This window comes from Hibiscus syriacus, unplaced genomic scaffold (assembly GCF_006381635.1).
Source record: "Hibiscus syriacus cultivar Baekdansim isolate YM2019G1 unplaced genomic scaffold, ASM638163v2 tig00111210_pilon, whole genome shotgun sequence".
NCBI classification, from domain to species: domain Eukaryota; kingdom Viridiplantae; phylum Streptophyta; class Magnoliopsida; order Malvales; family Malvaceae; genus Hibiscus; species Hibiscus syriacus.
Window position 1 is genome coordinate 2,584,139 of NW_024063021.1, and position 8,829 is coordinate 2,592,967.

The 8,829-nt window shown below is 33.4% G+C and overlaps 1 pseudogene; it reads right to left on the reverse strand.

The window, feature by feature from the left end:
- Positions 1-467: 467 nt before the first annotated feature.
- Positions 468-2,059, reverse strand: LOC120155982 (annotated as a pseudogene).
- Positions 2,060-8,829: the final 6,770 nt, after the last annotated feature.

Consider the following 8,829-nt stretch of genomic DNA (forward strand, 5'->3'; position numbering starts at 1 on the left):
AATTATATATTCCAACCATCTTCCAAGAAGATATCTCATATTCCTATCGATAATAATATAAATTTCTCCCAACATCAAATAACTTTTCTACTACTCCATTTCAGTGATTTTTTTTTTAACGCTCCATCGGAGCCAATTTTTCCAATTCCATCTTCACTTTAACATTAACGGTAGATATTTTTCAAGCAACCCTATTTGTGAAAATAAAGTTGGCGCCAACATTATTTTCCTAAATTTACCATTCAATCTGATAGGGGCTCTTCAAACGAGGTCAAACTCCCCCACCAAATTTACTCCAAAACCCCGCCAGTGGCCGACAGCATGTTCTTCCCATCACATGCAAACACAATTTCTTCTTCTTTCTTCTTCCCGCTCTCCTTGTTCATTTCAATCATGTATAAGAACAAGGAAATAATAATCTTTTATACTGAAATTATCATTAATGTCCGTAGAACAAAAATATCTTAAGCATGAATGCATGAACTCTGCATCTTTATATTTGTTTCTTCCTGATAAAATGCAAACCATCTCCGATTCCTGATTTCCACACCAATGGGATTTCTGGGTTTTGCTTTGAAAATGCAGAGATGGTAAGCAATTTAACCCCCGTTCATACAAAACAATACCAATATTATTACATATTACACTATTTATAGCCTGAAATTGAGATGGAAACTCAGTGAGTGCTTAGCATTTCCCGAGTTCTGCTCTTCTTCGACGTGGGCTCAAGTGAGGAAGACACTGACGATGATGCCACCGCCCACGATTCGTTCGAGCTTTCGGAACTAAACGAGACATCAATCACACCGGTCGGGCTTCCGGGGACGAAGCTAAACCTGCGCTTCTTCGATTCGTTCCCTTCGAATACTCTTGTCGTTTCCGATTCCATTATCAATTCACGGCATTCATTTACCTTGTCCTGGTTCAAAACATGAATCCAGATTTCACATATGTTTGCACATTCAACATTTGAAAGAAGAGTAAGAGAAACAATACCTTATCAATTCCCAGTATGCCTAATAGCCGATTCTCATATTCTACTCCAAGACTAGGCTCTACACTATCCACAACGTGGAGCATTGTAGCACTGGCCATTACGGAAGGAAGGTAGCACATAAACCTAGAATCTGCAGATGAATTTAACAAAGAATCAATCTTTAATAATTACTCCTCATAATTACATATAGATCACTACTAATAATTAACCTGAAATGACAGAGACCAGAATGTGGTCGCATCTCCGGAGAAAATCCCAGCAAAGATAGTCCTTCAATCCAAGCCTCCTTGTTATGTAATCGAGAAATGAAAGTGGGGTTACAGGGTTCATCTTCCATTGAAGGGAGGAGAGTACCAAAATCTCCATTCTTTGTATAGTTTTGGCCTCGAACACATATCTTGTCTCCTCCACCTACACAGAACAACACATTCATAAGCCGAACCGAGTGGCGAATGAATTAAACTGTAATAAAGAGACGTACTTGTAAATCCAGTAGGAGAGGCACTTGGGTTTCCTCCACTTTGGCTGCAAGAGAAACACAAGCGACTGCAGTTAGTTGAGTTGTCCATGGCTTCTCGCTTTGGAACTGGAAGCGCAACAAGAATCTATCGAGATAATTTACGGCAAGAAGGGCCGTGAGAGCGGAGAAGGAATAGTGGGCATTGACTTTCAACACCCATTCCACAGCTTCCCGGCGAGCCTTAGCTAGATTTCCATCGGTTTGAACGCTGTATAAGAGTTGATTCTGCTCCTCCTTGAAGAGTAAAGAGGACAGTTCATCTTCTTCCCAACAAGTCTTGTTCAAACAAAACTGGAAAAGGGATAGATTTATTAACAATCCCATTATCGAAACAGCGTTCTTCTTCCGAACAATAAAGAGCATCGAAAATAAAGGAAGAGTCTTGATGATTCAAACCCATTCTGTTCCACCAAAAAAAAAAAGCAACACAAAATTTGTTCAGAACTTTGTTTCCATCACAGAACAGAGAAGAAGAAGAAGAAAGAGAGGCCTTGAGGCATTTCTCTTGTGAGCAATGAGCAAAGGACTTGTGTTTGTTTTTCAGCTGTGTGGGGGGTGCTGTGCAATCAAGCGCCGGGGGGGGGGGGGGGGTTTATTACTTGGAGAAGAAAGTTTTGTTTTATAAGAAGGGGAAAGTGTCGTATGTATGGAGCAACAGACCTGAATCATGGCCCATGCAAAGCATTTACTGGACACGTGACATTCTTTGCCTTCAGATCTTTGGACCCCCTTCCCCTTTGATTCATAGATTCTGATTATCAGCTTAGACCGTCTTATACTAAACTATTCATTTATTGATAATATAACATATTTTTGATGAGCTGGATTTCATTTTATGTTTCAGAACTTTCAATGCTTATAAGTAGGGTTATAAATTCCAGTTAGTTTAAATATTGTTGAGCTTAATTTAATTTAAAAAGTTTCAAGTTTAATCTAGTTTGACATAAAATTTAAAAGTTTTAAATCGTCAAGTTTAATTTGAATTTAAATTTAAAAGTTAAAGTTTGACTTAAACTCAAAAATGTTTAAATTTAAAATTATTCTGAAATTTAATTTGATTAAAACTTAAACTTAAACACAAATTTAATATTTAAGTGGATGAAAATTCTATATTGTATTTAAAAAATAACATATATATATATATATTAATATTTTTAATAATTTAATATTAAAAATAAAAAATTAATATATTAAATTTTAAATTATTCAAACTTTTAAAATAAAATATTAAATAATTTATATCAGTTTATTAAAAACTTAAATCAAAATTTATTCAAATATTAATTGAATTTTAAATAAAAATCAAATAGCTTAATATGAACTCATTTATAACCCTATCTATAAATGTGAATTTTCAATTATCTAAATGTAATAGGGATGAATGTGATTAATGGTAGCTCTGGGAAAAGGCTGCCAAACTGTTTTGTGTTTGCAGAGGGAAAGTTCGTAAGAATTGACAACTGTAGGGGAACAAGTTTTTTATCACAAAAAACAAGTGAATTATTAATTTACAGCAATAAATAATATTAAATGAGATATTAATTATATATAAGAATAAATCATTGGTGTATCATTAACTATGTATAGGCAATACATTAAAAAAAACTATGGAGAGACAATATTTTTATTTGAAATAAGTAAAGGTAAATTATGTATTTATTATATATAAACAGTTTTGATCTATTTTAGTACATTAACTTTCACTTTTTAAAATCAAATCTAAAGTTTAGTTTTTATTTCATTTTAATACTATGCCGTTAAAAACTTTAGTTTTTGTTTCATTTTAGTATTTCGTTTAAAATTTAACGTTAATTTTTTTTAAAAAAATTAAAAGTTAAGGTTCTAAAACGGATCAAAACTGATAGTTTAAGTACTAACACTATACGTTTTTAAAATTTAAAAAATTTAAATATCAAAACTAATAGTTCAGATACTATATATGTAGTTTACCCGATAAAATATTGTGGCCTCTACATATCTACTTTGGCAACAATTCTATTAAATATATAGAGACTTCAATCATTTTGACTCGCCCCTAGTAATATTATTTTCATACTTGAATTTGAAATCTTAAATTAGATTGAGTAATTTGATATTTTGTATTAGATAAAAGAAAATTTTCAGAGACTTCAATCATCTGTTTATATCCTACTGATTAAATTGTAGTTTGATCCTAGTTAATTATGTGATGTAATAATATAAGTTTTGCATTAAATTTAATTTTAAATTGAGTCGTGATTCGACTCTAAGTTTTTTTTATCCCCTCCCACTAAAATAAATAAGGTACGCAAATCTTCCCTTAATTTTCTTCGTACTTTTATTTTGGTCGTGAAAATTTTAAAAATTTCATTTTATCACTAAATTTTTATATTGCTCATAATTTTTGTCATTCAATCGTCTTCTCTTTAACTTACAAATCTTTGAGCTATGTAAATAGGAATGTCAATTTAATCAAAAACAGATGGATTCCAACTCGATCCGATTCAATAGGTTTGGATATCTTTACAAAATTTAGGTTTAGGTTGGTCGGTTCGAATTTTTAGAGGTGAAGTTGAGTTGAATCGAGTTCGGATACACGGTGAAAAAACTCCAACACAATCCAACCTGAGATAATAATGTAATTTCATTAAAAATTTATTCTTTTTTAATTAAATCCTTATTTTATATCGGGTCGGGTTAGATTTATACTCTAAAAATTCAGAGTTTAGTGGAGGAAATATATTTTTTCAGGACAGGTTGGGGTCGGTTTTTGAATCAGATCGGATTAACCAAAATACCGACCCCAACCCGCTGTAATCCCTGTTTGTAAACGCCAACTCAAATTTTAATCACCACTCATTGCAATCAATCACCGTACCAACTGCTATTAGACTAAAAATTTTGAAATCAAGCTATTCTGATTCCCTAAGTCCAAATATGATCCCAAATCTCATCACTAAGCATAAGCCTAAAAAAACAAATCCAAAATTCCACCTGAAAGAACCATCATTTTCTCATTCATCATACAACTTTCTGTCACCATTATTGGGTTGTCATTAGCATCATCATCCACTTCCCAAACCTTACCAAAACCATCAACACCACAACAATCATCCGCGTAATACAACCACCACCAATCAACTACCCTTACCTTGACTCGAATCAAATATGGCTTCCATTCACCATCATTAAGCCATCAATATGTCTTCACTCGAAGCACCATAATAGCCTTTACTCAAGATCCCCATAACCTTCAATTGAATCGAAACTTAAATATATAAAGAAATTAAAGAGAAAGTAAGAACATAAACACAAACGAAATAAGAAAAAATAAAAAGAAGCAAAAGAGAGAGGGAAAGGCTCATCATCTTTAGCCCGGCGGGGTCTTGAAGTTAAAGGAGCCCCTATCATGATTCCAAGCGATGAGGAATCGTAGGATATAGCTGAAAACTTAGTTTAGGTAAGGATCCATAATGAATGTTCTAAATTGATAATATTTGCTTGTCTATTCTTCGATCTTATGGATTTATTGTTGTTGATTTGGTTGTATTATGCTTATTTTCATGCAGGATCTTACTTTCCAGAATTAGCAGTAAAAATGGTGTATTATGCATTTTTTTTATTATTTGGTCACGGCTGTAGACATGGGCACGAATCTGGGCATGACATAGTCTGACGTGACAGTTTCTAGAAGATCCAGTCAGCAGCAGTTTTTTAGAAGATCTAGTTAGCACCTTCTGGAAGGTGGACGGGCAGAGATATCTTAGGAGATTTATTTTTAATTTTAAAGTTTGAATTTGAAAAACATTTGGAATTATCTTTAGGAGTATTTGTCTTTTGATTTATATATTTAAACCTAGGGTTTTAGAGGCTATAAATACCCTATTGGGGTAAGCCTACTCACAGCTCAGATTTCATTCTTCTTCTTATTTATAGTTTTATAAAGTTCTTTCTTTTCTTTTCTTTTCAAGTTTTCATTTTTATTTTATTTAAGTTTATTTTTAAACATGCTAAGTATGACTTTTGTCATGCTTAGCTAATTTTCTCATAAGTCGAGAGCTTAAGCGATGACTCAATTCCAACGTGAGAATTGAAAAGCACTTGAATAACTTCATAATATTTCTCTCAATCACTGCGCTTATAAAATCAAAACAGTTTTCAAAATCAAAGATTGACTTTGGCCAAGATGTTGTGATTAAATGTGTGGGAGGAAGGATCGGCTTATTGAAAGCACATTCGACTTCCTGAGAACACACTTGGCAAGATTGCCTTGCCAAGAGGGAATTGAGATCAGAATTAGTAGTTATTGAAACAACAATCCGAGTTGGTTTTTGAGAACTTAAACGCTTATTGATCTGCCACAATTGAAACAACAATTCGGTATACAAAGAAGAGTCACGAGGAATTCCCTTGTAGACAAAGTAACCGACGTGAATCCCGAAGAGAAAATCTAATTCGATGATATGAAGGAAATTGAGTCAAAGCGAGGCTTGAGGATGTCTTTACCATATTCATTTCAACTTTACGTTCTTTATTTTCTTTATTTTTACTTTAAATCGCTTTTTATTATTTAATCACTTTTACCAAAACCCCATTTTTTTATCTACTGCATATCGTCTGATCAAGGCAATTCAAATCAAAATTTAGGAATTTTCTAAGTCACTGAAGATCGACCCTTACTTCTCTGTACTACGTATTTCCTTTATTTATTAATTAAGAATAAGATATTTATTTTGACATCAAAACGACAGTTGTCAAATTGGCACCGTTTCCAGGGACTTCTCCAAAGTTACTAATTTTTTTATTGCTTTTGATTTATGACCAGGAAAAACCCATGCGAATTAGTGGAATACGACCCGGAAATCGAAGCCAGAGATGTGACTTCACGCACAGACGCTTTGGGAAAGAAGGAGACAACAATTAGATCCAGAATCAAATTCAGAATCAAGTTCAAGCGAAACCATTAATACAGAACCAAATCTGATGGCCAATCCTATTATCAGAGAGTTAGTCGCAACTTCTAGTGAACAAGAGCCTTTGTGCATTGATTTTCCCCAAGGTGAAACTCCATACCAGTTAAAAACTGGCCTTATTCACCTCCACCCTACCTTTCGTGGATTACCAAATGAGAATCCACATAAACATATCATAGAATTTCACATAGTCTACTCCACCATGAGACCACAGGGAGTAACCGAGGACCAAATAAAACTTAGAGCTTTTCCTTTTTTCTTAGCCGATTTGGCTAAAGAGTGGTTATTTTATTTACCCCAAAATTCTATTACTACATGGGCTCAAATGACTTGTCTTTTCCTTGACAGGCTTTTCCTGTAGCGAAAGCAAGTAAGTTACGAAGAATAATACTTTAAATCAAGAAACTAGAGGGAGAATCACTCTATGACTACTAGAGAGATTTAAAAAAGTATATGCTAGTTGCCCACAAAATGGGTTAACCGAAAAACACTCATTCAATATTTTTATGAAGGATTAACTCCCCTGAAAATGAAGATGCTCGATGCTACCAGCGGAGGAGCTTTGGTGACATGACTCCTAGTGAGCCTAGGGATTTAATTTCCACGATGAAAAAAAATTCTCAACAATTCCACCCAACTAATGAACCTCCTCGAAGGGTTCATGAGATAAGTTCATCTTCCTTAGAAAGTAAGATAGATAAATTAACTAAAGTAGTCAACTCTCTTCTTTCAGGAAAGATAGACCCAATAGATTATGTGGAATATGTACATTACATGATCATCCAACATACGGTTATCCACTGATTCAAGATGACACATCAGCTTAAGTTAATGCAGTAGAGAACTTTCCGACCTCTCTAGAGGGCTCTACAACAATACATACAATCCAGGATGGAGGAATCACCCAAATTTTAGTTACGCTCAAAACTCAAGGCCAAATCAAGCTTATCAACCAAGGCCACCTCCACCACCTCAACAGCCACAGAATACATCATTACAATCAATTGTTGAAATATTAGTTCTTTCTAATGAAAAGTTCCAGATTCGTAATGAAGCCACTTACAAGAGATGGACAAGAAGATAAGCCAACTGTCTCAGACCGTAGGACGCTTGGAATCACAAGGTAAATCTCTGTCTCAAACCGAGGTAAATCTAAGGGATAATGTCAACGCCGTCACTCTTTGGAGTGGTACAGTGGTCACGCTCTAACACCCATTTCCCGTATATATTTCTGTACACGAGTCACAGATGTCACATGACTTTTGAAACATTTTCTATACTTGAAAATCAATAATTTTTTTTATAAAACCATTTAAGAATATATTAAACACCTCTACTCCAATTAGCAATACTAGTTCATATTATCCATATTTAAAATCAATATAAAACAATCCAGCTAATCTATTACAAACCAGTTTCCAAAAAATATTTAAATAGAGCTAATAGGACATTTATAGGTACATGCCACTAAACTAAGTCAAAAATTTCATCCTAGGATGTCTTACTGATATTGCAGTATATTCCTTGATGCTTGGAATTGCTCAATACTCTTTACTTCTAATCTCGACTTTTACCTATGCGTGAAACCAACACACATTAAGTAATTACTTAGTGAGACATAATATTATAAAGAAACTGCAATTTATACATAAGTATGTCATGGCTATTTAACTACGAACTAAATTGCATACTCCATAAGGATTAGATAAATACTTCTCTGTTAAACCAAATTTCTTTTAGAATATTATCCAAATTATTCTTAGTATGCCCATCATACCTATTTTTCTGTATAATTTCCCCTATGTATGTTAAATGAGAAAGTAATGTACATGTATTGCACTAAAGTGCCAAATGGTCCTTTCTCTTTTATAATTATCATGAGCGACACCTTATATATTGTTAATACACATTTATGTAATTTAATTTGTGGCATCATTTCATGCCAATTATGTATTGTTATGCATTTTCATTTATGGCATCCTTTCATGCCAATTATGCAATATTCTTCATCTAACTTGTATTAGTGGCACCTTTCCTATCAAAATGCACCTTTAGGCATTAATCTTTTATTCTAGAGGTATTAACATTTCTTCTAACTTGCATTATTAGCGCCTTTCTTCCAAATGAACAATGAGGCATTTAGTCTTTTATTCCAGTACAGTTTCTACTCTAATAATTATTCATAATGTAACAACCCGAAAAAGAAAAAGAAAACAATTTAAATCGGTGTAATTTGGTGAAATTTGGGGATTAAATTAAAAGTTTTCAAAACTTGTAGGAAATATTAGAAGTGAAGGAAATTCAGGGACCAAGCTCTGAATTACTCCTTTTAGTGTCGGCAGGAAATTTGATATATACGT